Source organism: Dendropsophus ebraccatus, chromosome 8, assembly GCF_027789765.1.
Source record: "Dendropsophus ebraccatus isolate aDenEbr1 chromosome 8, aDenEbr1.pat, whole genome shotgun sequence".
NCBI classification, from domain to species: Eukaryota; Metazoa; Chordata; class Amphibia; order Anura; family Hylidae; genus Dendropsophus; species Dendropsophus ebraccatus.
In genome coordinates, this window is record NC_091461.1 from 10,868,701 (window position 1) to 10,887,416 (window position 18,716).

Here is an 18,716-nt window from a genome sequence, read left to right on the forward strand (position 1 = left end):
ATCAGATACTGCGCTGCAGACAATGGAGCGCTCCCTTCACGGTTCGTGGGATGGAAAATTACAGAATAATGGCGGCCACTGTCATGGCGGCCGATGTAGAACAGGAAACCGCTTTGCTGTTCATCCTGAGCTTCCTGGTGCTTGAATAGAATGCAAAAATACTGTAAAGACTGACACTTTAACAGGAAGGCATAAGGGTAAGCTCTCAAAAAGTTGCAAAACTACAACTCCCAGCATGCCCTGACAGCCGAAGGCTGTCAGGGCATGCTGGGAGTTGTAGTTTTGCAACAACTGGAAAAGCTCTGGATTGAGGACGTTTGTTTAAAAAGGTACTAAACTTGTTCTCAACTAAGTTTTTCACATTCTGTTCAGGCACCAGGAGTCTCAGGATGAAAAGCAGAAGGGTTCTGGAAACGTTCCTGTTCTACATTCAATCTGAACAGAAACCAACAGCCCAGACCCAAGCACAGTGACAGATATCAGGGTCAATGTCCCTTAAAGGGATAGTTCACAATTTTTTTTTTCTTTCAAATCAACTGGTCCCAACAAGTGGCAGAGATTTGTAATTTACTTCTATTAAAAAATCTCCAGTCTTCCAGTACCTATCAGCTGCTGTATGTCCTGTAGAAGTGGTGTATTCTTTCCACTCTGGAGAGCAGGAGAGGTTTTCTGTGGAGAATAGCTGCTGCTCTGGACAGTTCCTGACATGGACAGAGGTGGCAGCAGAGAGCACTGTGTCAGATTTGAGAGAATACACCACTTCCTGCAGGACATACAGCAGCTGATAAGTACTGGAAAACTTAAGATTTTTTAATAGAAGTAAATTACAAATCCCTGGGACTAGTTGATTTGAAAGAATTTTTTTTTTAGTTAAGTACCCCTTTAAATTTTTTTAAAAAATGCTTAAAAGGAAAAGTTGAGCGCAGCGATGACAGCGCCTCTCTCTAATCCCCGTGCTGGAACGAGGGCCGCGATTTACAGCCAGGGCTGGGGATGAGGATGAATAACACCGACCCTGATCAGTACCATATGCCAACCGCTGCTATTGGTCCATGAACACAATTCTAGGACTAAAGTTTAGACTGACACCAGCAGTGTAAGGAGGCGTTCACACTAGGTTTTTTTTTCATCTGTTTTTGCAAAAAAAAAAAAAATTATCGAAAACGCTTGGATTTGTGTGCAACCGTTTTGATCTGTTTTTCCATTGACTTCCATAAAAAAAAATCAAAACAAATCAATTTTTTTAGCTAAGGCTGGGTTCACACTACATTTTTTCCATCCGTTTTTTTTTTTTGCAAAAAACGGATAAAAAACTGATGAGAAAACGGATGCAACTGTTTTGATCCATTTTTCCATTGATTTCCATTATAAAAAAAGGGATCAAAATGGATCCTTTTTTTTTTTTTAGCATACACAAAAACTTGGTCCACGTCATTTTTGTGTCTGTTTAAAAAACCGGATCCGTGTTTTTTTTTTTTTGTTTTTTTTTATAATGGAAGTCAATGGAAAAACGGATGCGCGCAATTGCATCCGTTTCTTTCATCAGTTTTTCATACTTTTTTGCAAAAAACGGATTGTAAAAACGTAGTGTGAACCCAGCCTAACACAAAAATGTGGTCGACAATGTTTTTGTTTAAAAACAAAAAAAAAAAACACAACACTTTTTTTTATAATGGAAGTAAATGAAAAAAAACGGATGCGCACAAATGCATGTGTTTTTTCATCAGTTTTTTGCAAAAACGGGAAAAAAAAAAAAAAAACACCTAGTCTGAACCCCGCCTAGCTAGATGGAGATCAGGCACCAGGAGGCTCAGGATGGACAGGGTTCTGGAGTTGTATCCTTTCCTGTCCGGTCTTGTCCCCTCCACGCATGGGATGTAGCAGCAGATAGGAATGGCAGATAGCTGGGGGGACGTGCAAGGACATGGTGCCCCTCCACCCGCATGTTCCCAGCGTGCGAGATGCCTACAACCCCCAGCCAGCCCGGGATACTGGTAAGTGATACCTGGGGTGGGGGGTGTATCTAAGCGGCAAACATCTAATATTCTAAACTCCTGGAGTGGGGAGAAAGCGTGGCCCAACGCCAACACCGCGTCTCAGATCTCATGTCCGCCGCTGACACGTCCCCCATACTGTACGGCCAAGAGGGGATTTACTAGGCGGCCGGCCAACAACTGGGGCGCCATACGTAGCGCTTTATCACTGGGGCGGTGTAAGAGAACCAAGATATGGGGATTAGTTTAAACCTGCTGCAAAAACTACAACTCCCAGCATGCCCTGACAGCCGAAGGCTGTCAGGGCATGCTGGGAGTTGTAGTTTTGCAACAGCTCAGGTGTCTCTTAATCTGTATCAATTTTAGCTGCAATGCTCGGATGCTTTTCATGCACCAGGAAGAATAGTCCCAATTAAAGGGGCAGATCAGCAAAAACAAAAAAATTCAACTCAATTGGTGCCAGAGATTTGTAATTTACCAGCCTTCCAGTACTTATCATCTGCTGTATGTCCTGCAGGAAGTGGTGTATTCTCTCCAGTCTGACACAGTGCTCTTTGCTGCCCTCTCTGTCCATGTCAGGAACTGTCCAGAGCAGGAGAGGTTTTCTATGGGGATTTGGCACAAGCGAGGAGATAAAGGAAAACCGAAGCACTCACCGGATTGCAGTAGTCTTCAACAGTTTATTACATAAACATCACAGGGAGGGGAGATGGTGGATAAGGTGCGGGAGCGTCTCTGCAAACAACCGTTTCACGCCGAAGCGCTTTGTCAAGTTCAGAGTACTCTGAACTTGACAAAGCGCTTCGGCGTGAAACGGTTGTTTGCAGAGACGCTCCCGCACCTTATCCACCATCTCCCCTCCCTGTGATGTTTATGTAATAAACTGTTGAAGACTACTGCAATCCGGTGAGTGCTTCGGTTTTCCTTTATCTCCTCGCTTGTGCCATCTTACTACTGTGCTTTCTGCCGTTGCACCCCGGAATCAGTCCTATACACCTGTAGTGTATGTCTATCCACTGACGCCTCACCTGTATCAATTACCCTTATACACCGATAGTGCGGGCACTACGTTCTCACCGATTTTTCTATGGGGATTTGCTGCTGCTCTGGAAAGTTCCTAAATATCTTTATGCCTGTCAGGATCTCGGCAAAGTTGAGTGGGAGCCTGTAAATGGTCTGGATTACAGCTTCCAGGCATAGTGCCACCCTCTAATATAGTGGGGATAGAGGACGACATTACATTTGGGATAGATCAGTCATCTATTACTTATAGAGAAACGGACACACACCCCCTCTCACTCAGCTGATGAGGAATTATGGTGATCAGTGATTAGTATGGCCCCATCACATTCAGTAGTATTGTGCAATGTGGTGAAAAAGTAAGGTGGGAAAAAAAAAAAGCCAAGATTTTTATGCCTGTCAGGCTCTTTACAAAGCTGGGTGGCATCCCATAAGGTCTGCACTACAGCTGCCAAGGATGACGCCACCCTCTGAGTCAGGATATATCCCTACATGACTATGAACAGATCTACCAGTCATCTATGATATGTCATCACTCGGCTTTCCCAAACTCCTGAAAGGCAAGTTAGTCCAGCTATGCAGCTGTATGGTTATAACCCCTGTACAGGTATACAGCTAGGCAGATCTGGATAGGGGATAGATCTACCAGTCATGTATTAGATGTGATCACTCAGCTTTCCCAGACTCCTGAAAGGCAAATTAGTCCAGCTATGCAATTATATGCTCATAACAAATGTACCAGAATAGGTAGGTAGATCTGAATAGGGGACAGAGCAGTCATCCATTAGGAGTTATAACTCAGCTTTCTAGGACTTCTGAATGGCAAGTCAGTCCAACTAGGCAGTTGTATGATTATAACCCCTGTACAGGTATACAGCTAGGCAGATCTGCGGGTTTGGGGTGACAACTGCATGTGAGTGAGAAAAGTGACCATAGTAACAGCCACCCAGCTTTCCCAGGAGCAGCACAATAAGCAGCATGACACTGTGACACTACAAGTACCGCTAACAGTAAGGCCCAGCTCATCCTGAGCTTCCTGCTTCATCTACAAGTGCCAGAACTATTGGACCCTGTCAGCCACCCAGCTTTCCCAGGATCAGATATAAGAATGAAGCGGAGGAATCTATACAATCCAGATGAGGTGAGGACTTGGGAGGGGGGTGAAGCCTCCAGCTGGGATCACAAAGCCTCGCCATGACATCACAGCGAGGACGGAGGCCAGAGCAATAACAGCTCCCCGCCAGGACCGTGGTGAGGAACATCATGTACCGTGCCAGAGCGACCGCTCCCCACCGGGGGGCAACAGCGAGGGGCGTCTCCAGAACCGCCTGACATTTACCCACAAGAGATGGATTCAGAGCGGCGTCGGAAAAATAGACAAGTATTATTTACGGGTAATAAAACCGCCGATTGTCCGATCGGAGGAGGATTTAACCCTGGAGGGAAATAAGACTCAGTGATCATCCAGAGCTTCCTGGTTCATGAAGGCGGATACAAGGAAGCAGACAGGAACGATCAGGGAATGGTCAGCAAGCTGCTGCAGAACTACAACTCCCATCATCCACAGCAGTCACAAGGGTATCCAGGCATGAAGGGAGTTGTAGTTCAGCAGCAGCTGGAGGCTGGGAAACAATATAATAATCACTGCGTACCCTCCACAGAAGGGCGCCCCCCCGCAGCTGGACAGAAGCCAGGGGGCCTCGCTCAGCTCCATTAACGTGAACAGCTCCGGGTGACGGGGCCGACAGATGTTTCTACTTAATAGATTCCCAAACAAAATTTTTTAAAATGGCCGCCTCACCCGCACGCAATATATGTGGGATCGTACCTTCAGATCCTACTACGGCCGTGTTCACACACAGTAATGCTGCATTCTTAATGTAACACAGGCCAATGGTTCCAATCTAAGGACAATCATCTCCCCGCCGCCCCCGAGCTGTTCCTGCAGCCAGAGAGGAAAGGGTTAAAGGGATAATTTTAGTGGTAATTAATAGCTGGGAAGGCAGGAAAGTGAAAGGAGATTTAAAGGGGCCCGGCCTGATAGTAATCTATTAGAGATCCGTATCTAGAAGTCATGAGAGTATACAGGACTGATGAGAGGGATACGCTGTATACAGGACTGATGAGAGGGATACGCTGTATACAGGACTGATGAGAGGGATACGCTGTATACAGGACTGATGAGAGGGATACGCTGTATACAGGACTGATGAGAGGGATACGCTGTATACAGGACTGATGAGAGGGATACGCTGTATACGGGACTGAGGAGAGGGATACGCTGTATACGGGACTGATGAGAGGGATACGCTGTATACGGGACTGATGAGAGGGATACGCTGTATACGGGACTGATGAGAGGGATACGCTGTATACGGGACTGATGAGAGGGATACGCTGTATACAGGACTGATGAGAGGGATACGCTGTATACAGGACTGATGAGAGGGATACGCTGTATACAGGACTGATGAGAGGGATACGCTGTATACAGGACTGATGAGAGGGATACACTGTATCCAGGACTGATGAGAGGGATACACTGTATCTAGGACTGATGAGAGGGATACACTGTATCCAGGACTGATGAGAGTGATGCACTGTATCCAGGCTGATGATAGTGATACATTGTATCTGAGCTGATGAGAGTGATACACTGTATACAGGACTGATGAGAGGGATACCGTGTATCCAAGCTGATGAGAGCGATACCCTGTATCCCTGTGTATGAGCCATCAGATAGTGGAGTCTACACTGATACACAGTAACAAGTCCTCAGCTCACGTGGTCAGGATGTGTACACAGGACGGTTGCCATTCCCTGACAGCAAGCGTGTCCTATATTTAGTGTGAGATGTCTGAGGCTCCTGTGTGTCCTGAGAACATCTCTCCACCTCATGCAGCCGATATGGAGGAAGATGTGATAAGAGTCCAGGACTCTCCAGGAATCTGCTGGGAACACGATATGGAGCTTATCTGGTCCGGACACTGGAGGAGGATGAGGAGGATGGGGCGGGGGGGCTGGTACGGGACACAGCATTGTCTGCACTGCATTCTATTCATGCACCAGGAGGCCCAGGATGAACACAGTTCTAGTGTAGTCTGCTGCAATGCATAGAACAGATCTACGCCCGCCTGCTTTACTGTACGGGTGACATCGAGGGGTTAATCTCACCTCCCCCACCCAGAGCAGGAATGCTGAACTTTCCCATTCAGGCAGGAAACAATAGCTGTGATAATGTATGGAGCAGATTCTCCGGGGCTCCTCCAGATAAGAGGCAGGATGCGGGGTGCCAGGGATGAGGGATGGACGCCCCCCTTCCCAACCCCCGAACATGAGATCTGTCACTATGGAAGCAAATATTATGTATCTAAGAGGAGTATCTAAGCCCGCCAGCGACTAGTGATCACACCCTAGTAAGAAGCCAATCTCACACAATGATGGAGCGTTCCACAAGCTGCTGTAACACTACAACTCCCATCATGCCTTATACCTTCAGCAAGTCACTCTCAATGCTGATCTATCTGCAGGCCTGAGGGAGTAATGTGTTTCCTCGGGGAGACCACCAACTGGCTTAGGGAGTATTATAGGCCATGCAGTGCTCCCTGGGGGGAAATATGTAAATTAGCTTTTAGAGGAAAGACTCTAATGCAACCTGTTAGTAATATATTGGGCAACACTATCACCAATAGGTGGCACTAGAGAGCCAGATCTTTTCCTCCTGGAGGACAGCTAATTTACATATTATTCCCAGGGAGCACTGCATGGCCTTTAATACCCGTGGTCTCCCCAAGAAAACACATACAGCCTGTGGTCTGACATGGAGACTAATGTATCAATGCTTAAAGGGGTATTCTACTCAAACACAACTTTTGATATGTTGCTGCCCATTGTGAGACTAACAATTCCTTCCATACTTGTTATTATCTATTCAGTCTCCTTCCCCTAGTTCTCAGCTGCGGCTTTCTGCTGAAGACACAAAAATCTGTCCTCCCCCTTCCTTCTGAGACGGCTGATATAAACAAGTCCCTAGCAGGCTTTATCTGCAACATTGTAGATTCTTTATAATGCTGAGAGGGTTATTCTGATGAACTCACTGTGATTTATTCTCCCAGAATTACAAAGAAGCTACAATGTTGCAGATAAAGCCAGCCAAGAACTTGTTTACATCAGCCGTCTCAGAAGGGAGGGGGGGGGGGGGGAGACAGAGAGAAAAGCTCACACAGATTTTCGTGTCTTCAGCAGAAAGCAGTAGCCCAGAACTGGGGGAAGGAGACTGAATAGATAACAACAAGTATGGAAGGAATTGTTAGTATCACCATGGGCAGCAACATACCAAAAGTTATGTCTGCGTGGAGTGCCCCTTTAAGGCATGGATGGGAAGAAAACCTTGGGCCTTCGAGCTGTTGCAATTTCCATCATGCCTGGACAGCCTAAGCTGGATGTTCCCAAGGTTCTTTTAAGGCATGATAGGAGTGGCTAACTCAAGAGCCACAGGTTGAGGATCACTGCCCTTAAAGGGATTTTCCAACCCTTCTAGGGCTAAACACATCTCTATCCTACAATGTATTAGTCTGAAGGTCAGGGAGCTGGGTAACGATCTGGACTGGATACAACTGTAACAAACCCAGAGCTGTGAGGGGAGATCAGGACAGGACGGACTGATGCCATTCACTGCCAGCAAGCAGGACTCTGGGCAAGATGACCTTAAGTTTTTCTAGTAAATGGAAATTAATGAGTTGCCAAGCCTTAAAGGGGGTTTCCATTCTGGACCAAGCCTCTTCCTGGTAAGTGATCCTACCGGCTAGCTGCTGGTATAGCTCTGCAGCTGTGTCAGTTTTAGAACTACACTCATGAAGCAGGAGGCTCAGGATGAGCAGTGCCTTACACCCAGAGAGGTGCGGCAGTGCAAAGAACAGAGGAAACAGAATAAAGTAAACTTATGTCATCGGGGAGACACTGTGCCTGATCTGCGGAGGCCTCAGGGAACAGATCCTACAATCTTCACCCAAGAAAACTCCTCAATTACTTCTGTACAACCTCAAACCAGTTCAGATGCGGCACCCTATAATTAACTCCGTCACCACCGGGGAGGAGAAGAGGAAGCCCGATGGGGATGGAACAAGCGGCACCGCACCCAAAAAACCACAGAGTGGCCGACCTTCCAGGGAAGTCCCAGATGTGACCCGAGAGATGGCGGCGTGCCAGTGTGTGTACAGCAGGGGGCGGCACTTAAAGGGGAAACCACCACTCTAACACAGGAGGATAACACATACTGTATACAATGTATCCGACTATAACTATCACCACTATATCCTGTACTGCAATAATATATACAATACACACAGTATACTGGAAAGAGTAACACCAGCAGAATAGTGAGTGCAGCTCTGGGGTCACACAGTATACTGGAAAGAGTAACACCAGCAGAATAGTGAGTGCAGCTCTGGGGTATAATACAGCATGTAACTCAGGATCAGTAATGTAATGTATGTACACAGTGACCCCACCAGCAGAATAGTGAGTGCAGCTCTGGGGTATAATACAGGATGTCACTCAGGATCAGTACAGGATCAGCAATGTAATGTATGTACACAGTGACCTCACCAGCAGAATAGTGAGTGCAGCTCTGGAGTATAATACAGGATCAGTAATGTAATGTATATACACAGTGACCCCACCAGCAGAATAGTGAGTGCAGCTCTGGAGTATAATACAGGATGTAACTCAGGATCAGTAATGTAATGTATGTACACAGTGGCCCCACCAGCAGAATAGTGAGTGCAGCTCTGGAGTATAATACAGGATGAAACTCAGGATCAGTACAGGATCAGCAATGTAATGTATGTACACAGTGACCCCACCAGGAGAATAGTGAGTGCAGCTCTGGAGTATAACACTAGTCACCAGACTGGACAGCACAGATTGTATGGTCACCAGGATTCTCGGCTGATGTCACACAGATGATTATACCAGTATACGTGTATATATTACAGGAGAGGACACAGTATACGGCCTGGACAACTCTCAGGATGCTTCATACCCAGCAACCACGGCAGCAGATGAAACAATGAGGCAGAGAAGACATCTGATCCGTTCACCAGGACGCCGGACGCTCGCTCTCTTATACATATTTTAGTCATGCGGAAGAAATTACACGGCCGAAGCTGCACTGCGTTATTATCACCTCCAAGACAACTCAGCACTGTGCAACCTGCTCAGCCATCCCCAGGTGTGATATACGGACACTTACTGAAGAACGTCCCAGGTCCAGGAGGAAACAGATCAGCTCTTCTTCACCTACAGGAGAGAAGAATGTACAATTATTACCCATTCTACCCTATATATAGCTGGTTCTATATAGACTACATATAAAAGGTTATTATATTTATACAGATTGTTACAGAAAATAATAATACACCTGTTTTCACACAAGGCTGATATTTTTTCAGTGTTCTGTAGATCACGTTTTAGGTTTGCTGTTCTGTGTAGACAGACAGAATCAGCAGAGTCATCTCATCATTAGAGGGCGAGGTCAGCAGTCATCTCATTATCATTAAAGAGGGTCAGCAGAGTCATCTCACCATTAGAAGGCGGAGTCAGAGATCTCCTTTTAATTAGAGGGCGGGGTCAGCAGAGTCATCTCATCATTAGAGGGCGGGGTCAGCAGAGTCATCTCATCATTAGAGGGCGGGGTCAGCAGAGTCATCTCATCATTAGAGGGCGGGGTCAGCAGAGTCATCTCATCATTAGAGGGAGGGGTCAGCAGTCATCTCATTATCATTAGAGGGAGGGGTCAGCAGAGTCATCTAATAGCATGAGGGTGGAGTCAGCGGTCATCTCATTATCATTAGAGGGCGAACCAGCAGAGTCATCTCATCATTAGAGGTCGGGGTCAGCATTCATCTCATTATCATTAGAGGGAGGGGTTAGCAGAGTCATCTCACAGTATTAGAGGGCGGAGTCAGCAGTCATCTCATTAGAGGGTGGGGTCAGCAGAGTCATCTCATTATTACAGGGCGGGGTCAGCAGTAGATATCAGACCACCAGCGCTCCATTTATTTTTATGTTATGCATAACCCCTGATAACTATCCATTAGCAGCCGCCAGGAGCGCGGCCGCCGCCTTATCATCTATCACCTCTGTACGGCTGAACAAGTTGTGACAATTTATTGCAGGCTTACTACATATTAATCTTGAGATCTCAGCGTGGGCAGATCTCCGGTAATTTCTCCACACCATTAAGGAGGACTTACATGAGGGATTTACAGATTAGCTGAGAGCACTACAACACAGCCATGGCCGCTGGTGGGGGAGATTAGCAGGAGACAAGGAAACACAACATGAAGGATAACTGTGCCGCTGCACCTGGTGCATTCTTCATCCAGAGCCTCCTGATTCATGAGCCCAACAGATATACAAGAGCGGTTCGGGGGGGGGTTGCCTATAGTGGTTGTCACCCGCTGTGTGTTCCCAGCACAAGAGGTCAAACCTCTTTATATCTATCATATCACTAGACGGAAAAAAACATAAATCAGCAACACGCAGCAATGTTAAAAATCCAAGGACGAGTCTGTGAAATCGATCCGGGCTGCAAAACGGAAAGATTTTCCTTTAAATGGAGTTTCCTCTTGGTGAGCGCCGCTCCCGGAGGAGGCCGGTGAGTGTTTTTATTACAGGCGGGATGAAGTGCTGAGTACCGGACCCCGGGGACTATATAAACTTACTGGTAGATGATCGATTTCCAGACAGAGATGGAGAAACCATTAGATCCCAGTATGACGGCAGCCAGCGCCGGACTTCAAAGCCGCTCAATGCAACGTCAGCAGGCGGAGGAATTCCACAACGCGGAGAGCAACAAGTCACGGATCTTATGTTACCGGACAGGGATATGTGAAGGCGGCATCATTGTTATATGGTATAAATCTATATAGAGAATATTCCAATAGACTTCATGGGAGCTGTAGTTTTGCAACATCTGACAGGTTGCCTGGTGGCGATCCAACTACCGGGACCCTGACAAATTGTGAGAAGGGACCACAGGTCACTCAATACAGCAAACTACGTGGCCGGGAGCAATGCCAACCCACATGTCCACCCAGCCAATCATTCTAAGGAACCTCCTGTGGATCTGATCACGTTTCTAGCAATGATCAATGTGCTCGATGCAGATCTCCGCCATGGAGAGGTCAGAGCCATTAAATATGGAGCGCAGGATTCCCGGAGGAATATTACATTACACTACTGATCTCCCAGACCGCAGGAATTTACACCCTATTTATGCCAGGTCTAAATGGGCAACCTATGCCAGGAATGCCGCCTGCCATTTAAACCTGGAATGTGATGCAAGGGATTCTGGGATTACCAGAGCCGTTCCTTGTCAAGCTGAGTTAGGACTTGTCACCAGAGATGAGCAAATTTGGAGCAAGTTCAGACATTTTAATCTCGCTGCGCGGAGAAGGTGGAGGCAGCCAGAGGGGAGGCTGCGCGGAGAAGGTGGAGGCAGCCAGAGGGGAGGCTGCGCGGAGAAGGTGGAGGCAGCCAGAGGGGAGGCTGCGCGGAGAAGGTGGAGGCAGCCAGAGGGGAGGCTGCGCGGAGAAGGTGGAGGCAGCCAGAGGGGAGGCTGCGCGGAGAAGGTGGAGGCAGCCAGAGGGGAGGCTGCGCGGAGAAGGTGGAGGCAGCCAGAGGGGAGGCTGCGCGGAGAAGGTGGTAGCAGCCAGAGGGGGGCTGTGCGGAGAAGGCACCCAGGGGGCTGCGCAGAGAAGTTGGAGGCAGCCAGGGGGCTGCGCGGACAAGTTGGAGGCAGCCAGGGGGCTGCGCGGACAAGTTGGAGGCAGCCAGGGGGCTGCGCGGACAAGTTGGAGGCAGCCAGGGGGCTGCGCGGACAAGTTGGAGGCAGCCAGGGGGCTGCGCGGACAAGTTGGAGGCAGCCAGGGGGCTGCGCGGACAAGTTGGAGGCAGCCAGGGGGCTGCGCGGACAAGTTGGAGGCAGCCAGTGGGCTGCGCGGACAAGTTGGAGGCAGCCAGGGGGCTGCGCGGACAAGTTGGAGGCAGCCAGGGGGCTGCGCGGACAAGTTGGAGGCAGCCAGGGGGCTGCGCGGACAAGTTGGAGGCAGCCAGGGGGCTGCGCGGACAAGTTGGAGGCAGCCAGGGGGCTGCGCGGACAAGTTGGAGGCAGCCAGGGGGCTGCGCGGACAAGTTGGAGGCAGCCAGGGGGCTGCGCGGACAAGTTGGAGGCAGCCAGGGGGCTGCGCGGACAAGTTGGAGGCAGCCAGGGGGCTGCGCGGACAAGTTGGAGGCAGCCAGGGGGCTGCGCGGACAAGTTGGAGGCAGCCAGGGGGCTGCGCGGACAAGTTGGAGGCAGCCAGGGGGCTGCCCCGAGAAGTTGGAGGCAGCCAGGGGGCTGCCCCGAGAAGGTGTAGGCAGCCCGAGGAGTACGTGGGGAAGGTGGAGGCAGCCTAGAGGCTGGCCGAGGAAGGTGGAGGCAGTCGGGGGCTGCGCGGAGAAGGTGGAGGCAGCCAGAGGGGGGCTGCGCGGAGAAGGTGGAGGCAGCCAGAGGGGGGCTGCGTGGAGAAGGTGGAGGCAGCCAAAGGGCTGCGCGGAGAAGGTGGAAGCACTACAAGGGATCCCGGAGTATAATATACACACCTTACTACAGCATTAAGTCATGGCACATACCCAGCAATACATGGCTACAAATGCCAGACACAGGATGGGGTACTATTGGGGTCTCCACAGAATACAACAATGAACAGCACACAAGCTGGAGACACCATGGACACACAGAGAGCCCCATGGACACCAGCCATTAATTCATTTTAAAGGGTGGTCAAAGCCAACGGAAACCCAGGAGTCGCACCTCATCCTGCAGCAGTGATGGTTCTCAAGGTGTTCATGAAAAAGACACCACGGGCACTCATTCTTTACACCTAATAGTCGCTTAGGACCTGTAAGTTAAGAACTCCATCCAATCTCTGAGAATTGTAGGACACATTAGGTGAAAGCAATGTACATCATGCACTTACTGGATTTAACACTTTCTTAGCACCCCAATGGACAAGACTAGAGATGAGCTCAACTCCCGCATGCTCAAGTCTGATCGACATCTGATCACTGGTGGCTTAAGCTGGTTGCAGCCCTGGGGAGTCAGGGAAAACATGGATAGAGTCATAGGCCATAGGATGCATCCATGTTTTCCAGGACTCCCCAGGGCCGCTTCCAACTTCTTCAGGGCCGGTAATCAAATGCTAAAAACGATCGGACTCGAGCATGATGGCGTTCTTTAGAAAACACTCATTCAACTTCCTACCACCATAGGAACTACAAGGAACTTAGGATCAGTTTGGACCCCAACAGATGTCATGGTAACCCCTTATTGGCTAGTTTCAATGGGGGCCCCCCAAACCTTTCGACCTATGCAATAAAAATAAGAAAATGTAGAGCACCCCAAGTTAGGCAATAAAAATAAGTGGCAAAATCCAGCTTTGCTTTGGCTGTCCAGGCATAATAGGAATTGTAGTTTTGCAACAGCTGGAGGGCCGAAGGTTCCCCATCCCTGAACTAATGGAAGGAGGATGTCCGTAATGGTCTAGTTCCCCTTATATAACCCCACAGCAGTGTTGTGGGATATTTCCCTCCCTGTACAGCACTGTTTGCATCTTGAATGATTTACTACCCAAGTTTCCAAAAGACCCAACCGCCCTGTCAGCCATAAAAGTCATCAATGACGGACGTGTAACATCAATGACGGACGTGTAACATGCTGAGCTTCACAACAATGAGCAGAGGGGCCTCTTATACGTCAGAGCCCTTTACATTACAGGGGATGGATGGATGGAGCTGGAGCTTCCTGTCCTCTGTCGGCACGGTCTGAGGCCGGATACGTACATGGAAGGTCCAGCTGGGACCTCGCCTAGAGCCACATGTTTATCCTACACGTAAATGAACCATGTTCTCCCAGCGAAGATTAAAGTCAATGGAAAGAAAACCTTATGAGGGTCAATGAACTTCACCCTGCTCTACACAACGTCTCAATTTACGTCTTGGAGTCTCCCCTCTCAGAAACACAGCGACATCTAAGGTTCCCACGCCATGTCTTTTTTGTCATGTAGGTGCAGGATATTCTGTGAGACTGGCAGATCAGAAACAAGTGCGTGGAGCCCGGAGAGAAGTACATTGTGCAGCCCAGAGAGACATAGGGGCATCCATGGTAGCGGCAACCCTGCTGTGCCTACTGGGGGAGGGGGAGGTGGTAGGTGACCCCGCTATGCCTACTGGGGGAGGGGGTGATAGGTAACCCTTCAGTGCCTCCTGGGGGGTGGGGCTGGAAGGGTTGGTAACCCTTTTGTGTCTACTGGGGAAGGGGGTGTGTGGTAGGTAACCCTGCTGTGCCTACTGGGGGTGGGGGGGGGGTAGGTAACCCTGCTGTGCCTACTGGGGGAGTGGGGGTGGGGCGATAGGTAACCCTGCTGTGCCCACTGAGGGAGTGTGTGTGTGTGTGTGTGGGGGGGGGGGGGGGGGTTGGTAGGTAATCCTTCTGTGCCTACTGGGGGAGGGGGTGGTGGTGTTAACCCTGCTGTGCCTACTGGGGGAATGTTAACTCTGCTATGCCTACTGGGAGGTGGGGGGAACCTGCTGTGCCCACTGGGGGGTGTAACCCTACTAAGCCCACTAGGGGGAGGGGGGGTAACCCTGCTGTGCCTACTGGGGGGGGGGGTGTAACCCTGCTAAGCCCACTGGGGGAGGGGGGTAACCCTGCTGTGCCTACTGGGGGAGGGGTAACCCTGCAGTTCCTGTGATCTTTGTTTTACTGAAATCTCTGGCCATTCTCTCTTTCAACCAATCATGTATACCGTCTGTCTTTTAAGAACCACAATACAGCAAAACAGACTAATATTGAGAGGAGTTGATCTTTAGGTTGTATTACTGGAGACCCTGATGTCAGGCCATAGAGGAAACGTCATGTTTTTCAGTCCATCTCCGCGTGAGAAGCTCCAACCTTTGACGTTGGTTTCCGAGTCCCGGTTTGGTTGGAAGGAGACAGATGACAGCAGGCCGTGGTGGGCGCCAGCTGGCACGGCTAGAATGGGTATGTTGTTGGGAAGGCCAGATCTTCTGCTCAGGACACCTGGTTTCCTTTCCTAAACTCTTCCTGATTTGCTTCCTGCAGGCGACGTCTTGGAAAGGAAGCAGCACAGGCTAATGATTGTTATGTGAGAAGCGAGCGTGATTCAGCTGAGCCGACGCGCTGGTAATTGTTGGTTGCACGGTGGAGAGACTCATACGGTGCCCTCAGGACTGGTATATATAAGGATGGAGGATACTGTGATGGCGCCTCGACTGTTATAAACTACATCTCACTGAGGCCGTGCCAAGCATGCCAAGACTTATCACCTCCCCAACCTCATTTAGGAAGATCCCGACTCTTCCGCTATGGAAACTCCCTCTAAAAATTTCTATTTTCAAAATATATCTATATCTATATAATAAAAATAACCACAAAAAATTCTAAAGCTTTAAAACAAAAAACCAAAGCTAATCCAAGCGAATAATTCCAGAAACATGACACGGTAATATAACGGATCATCCCTAAATGACCGCAAGAAGGGTGCGGCCCGTATTGCTCGATGATGGAAATCATGGAAAGAATCCGCGACCTTCGCTGTACATGTGACCTTCAATAAACACTGTCCCATAAAAGCCGCGGGCTCCGGAGGATCGGGAACTGTGTGAGCAGAATGTAAAGTGGGGAACATTAAAAAGAAAACAGGAACTTAGAGCGTTCCATTAACTGAGAGAGGCTGTAACCTTGTAGACACTCCGCCCTGGACTACACCGGGACCTTGGATCATCCTAGGATCAGCGTGAGGCTTCCCCCGGCCCCTTAGGGCTTTGTTTACACTAAATAAGGAAAATCCTCCTATCATTGAGATGTGCCCCCCCCCCCGGCCCGCCCAATTACCACCATGTATATTAGGTGGCCAGCTAGTCCTGCAAAGTCAGCAAGTTTGGCAGATGTTCATCTAATGTGTATGGCTCTTTTATATTCTTGTCAGCCTTTTACATTATCTTACTAAATGGGCATAACACATGTTGAGTAACCTACTAATGGCCACCATTACAGCGCCCCTGGGGTCGTCATCCATGAATATGACTTGCACTTAGCTAGTTACAAACGTGTGAGGATTAAGCTGCTATTACACGGGGCGACTGCCCGCACAGCAGCGAGCAGGTACAGGAGGAGGCGCAGGGAACGTCCGGGCAGCCCATAGCAGCAGTCGGTCTGATGCCGCCACGGCAGCAAATCATTGCTATATTAGTCGTTTGTCTTTCAACATGTTGAAAGACAAACAACTGCAATGATCAGCCGACATTGTTCATGTCGACTGATCGTTGCCTTGTATTACACAAGACAATCGTTCCATGGAATAGGACCCTTAGTGTTACAGGACTGGGGAATGATACAAGCAACCCTTAGTGTTACAGGACTGGGGTATGATACAAGCGTAGACCAACTATTTTGGCACAAAGTAGAGTCTAAAGATGCCCAAAAAGATATCTAAATCCATCATGCAACCCTTGTGATGAATTCATAGACTGTGTGGACTGTCTTTTATGGTCAACAAAGGCACGGCTCACAGAATGTGCACCCCTGGGCCACCTCTAGTCACGGGCCATGCAGACAATAGAAGTCATCAAATCTGGACCTTATAATGATGTGTCTGGACTTCCTGGGCTCCGGGCAAATGCACAGCTGGTGGAATCCACACTCATCTGTATAGACCTTTAGTCCACAATGGGTTCTATACTGTGCATGCGTGGTACATGGACCATATCCTACAGTCATGTGTAAAGCACCTTAAGCAATTGCGGACAGAATTGTATTCCTGCACCGTGCAGGGCGTTATTGCAGACGGCCCATGCAGATCCGGGATTGTGCAGGATTAGTAAATCGGCTCCATGAATTCTTTTCCTCCCCATATTCTATACGGGAAATCCTGCAACAGCTCCGCTCCATGCCCATTGGAATCTCTCGCAGTTCCTGCAACCATAACAGGACATGGCTGACACGGGAAGAGCATGGGGGAAACTCAAACCTGCACATGGTGAATGAGCAGCAGCTGCGGAGATCCCCGTCCAGCCAGGTGCTCACAGCGGAGGGAGAACAAATCACAGCAAGCACAGGGGAAAAAAATAGCCCAGGGCACCAAATGGTTAAATGCACAAACACAGGTGGAGAGGGCGTAACCTGTCCCATGCCTCATCCTGGCATTAACCCTTGATGGGTTAGGGGTTGAGGAGACAGCCGCCGCGGCATCGTGCACCCCCCACTCCCCAGTATTTGTCCTGGCAGAGTCTCAGGTTGCAGACTGGGAAGTGGGGGAACCAGTTCTGGGTCAAAGAAAGATGTGACATGCCATCACTCCTCCGGGAACAGGACCGACCGGTTCCAGCCTCTGTTCCTTCGCCACATCCTTCACTGTAAGTTCTGCGGATTACGGGAAGGATCCCCTGACCGTGCCGATGTCACAGGGAAAGTGAAACATGATTAATGGTAAGCTCTGCGATGTAATGAGGCAGCGGCCTGTGCCATCCAACAGCTCAAAGACGTCTTACCAATCTGCATAGAAATCTGTAGGGAACAGTCAATGTGCACGAGAACCCCCTATAGACCCGACAAATCAATCTGTACAACCCTCAGTGATATGAAGCTATATACAGCTATAGGCCTGTTGCTAGTGGAAAGAGCCATGATGGGGGCAACCATGACTACTGGGGGGGGGGGGGTTAAGTGTTCACCGCAGTGATAACTAAGGGGCCTGCTAAGACTATAAGGGGGTTGTGAAACCTATAAAAATAAAAAGTGGTGAAATAAAAGGGTGCTCAATCACCAGGTAAACAGGTGAGAATACGCAGCCGGAGATCACATACATACACCCATTACAAGTGCCGTACCCCTGCCCCCATCTACATGGAAAATAACCACTAAAATCTGATTGATCTCTAATCCTCACTGTTTTTGCTACATCATCATCTCTGCCTGTGACAGGTAACAAGACTTAAAGGGGCTGGAAACATTGAACAATCTTGTCTGGTAAGGTATATTGCTGCTGGACCCAATAAGTTTCCCCCCAGGAGTCACGGCAGGAGACAAACCCTCAGCTGGGAGAAGTGTCGGGTCTCTAGGGGCTTTCGGCTCCAGGACGTAAACATTGACTGTTCCCATAATGCTATAAATACACACAAACCCAAATTAAAGTGGAAGACGCCTTTAAGCTTTAGGAAAGGCTGATTGACACAGAGATTGTGCGATCACGAATATCCTCTGGGGCCCTTAGATTCTGGATTCCATAGACAGCACAGTCATTGGGTGTTGGCTCATCAAAGAGCAGATCAGCTGTCTGAAACAGCTACTTAATCTCCCTGTGGTGCCCCCGCAGGCAAAATGATGCATTACACGGGTCTCACTGAAAAAAACCCACACACATATCCTCCAGAGCGAGAGACACTCTTTACAGCCACTCTCTATCCCAACATTTCCACAGATCAAAGTTTAGTCAGAGAATGAAAACTTTCCATAGTATAAAGTGGACGAGAACTAAATCCTTATCGCAAGTGGAGACCTGACAAATCCCACGCGTTTCAGGGCCCCCGCAGGAGGAGGAGCGAGTTGCTCAGTGTTTGGTTTCTATTTACAAACAA

At 49.1% G+C, this 18,716-nt stretch overlaps 1 protein-coding gene across 3 annotated transcripts in view; it reads right to left on the reverse strand.

Moving 5' to 3' along the window:
- ADD3 (adducin 3) overlaps positions 1–18,716 on the reverse strand; it is a 58,961-nt gene that overhangs the window by 30,076 nt on the left and 10,169 nt on the right. For all 3 annotated transcript variants that reach the window (XM_069979799.1, XM_069979800.1, XM_069979798.1), the window contains exon 2: positions 9,268–9,314. The gene's annotated coding sequence lies outside the window, so the exon portion shown is untranslated. The remainder of the gene's footprint in view (positions 1–9,267; positions 9,315–18,716) is intronic.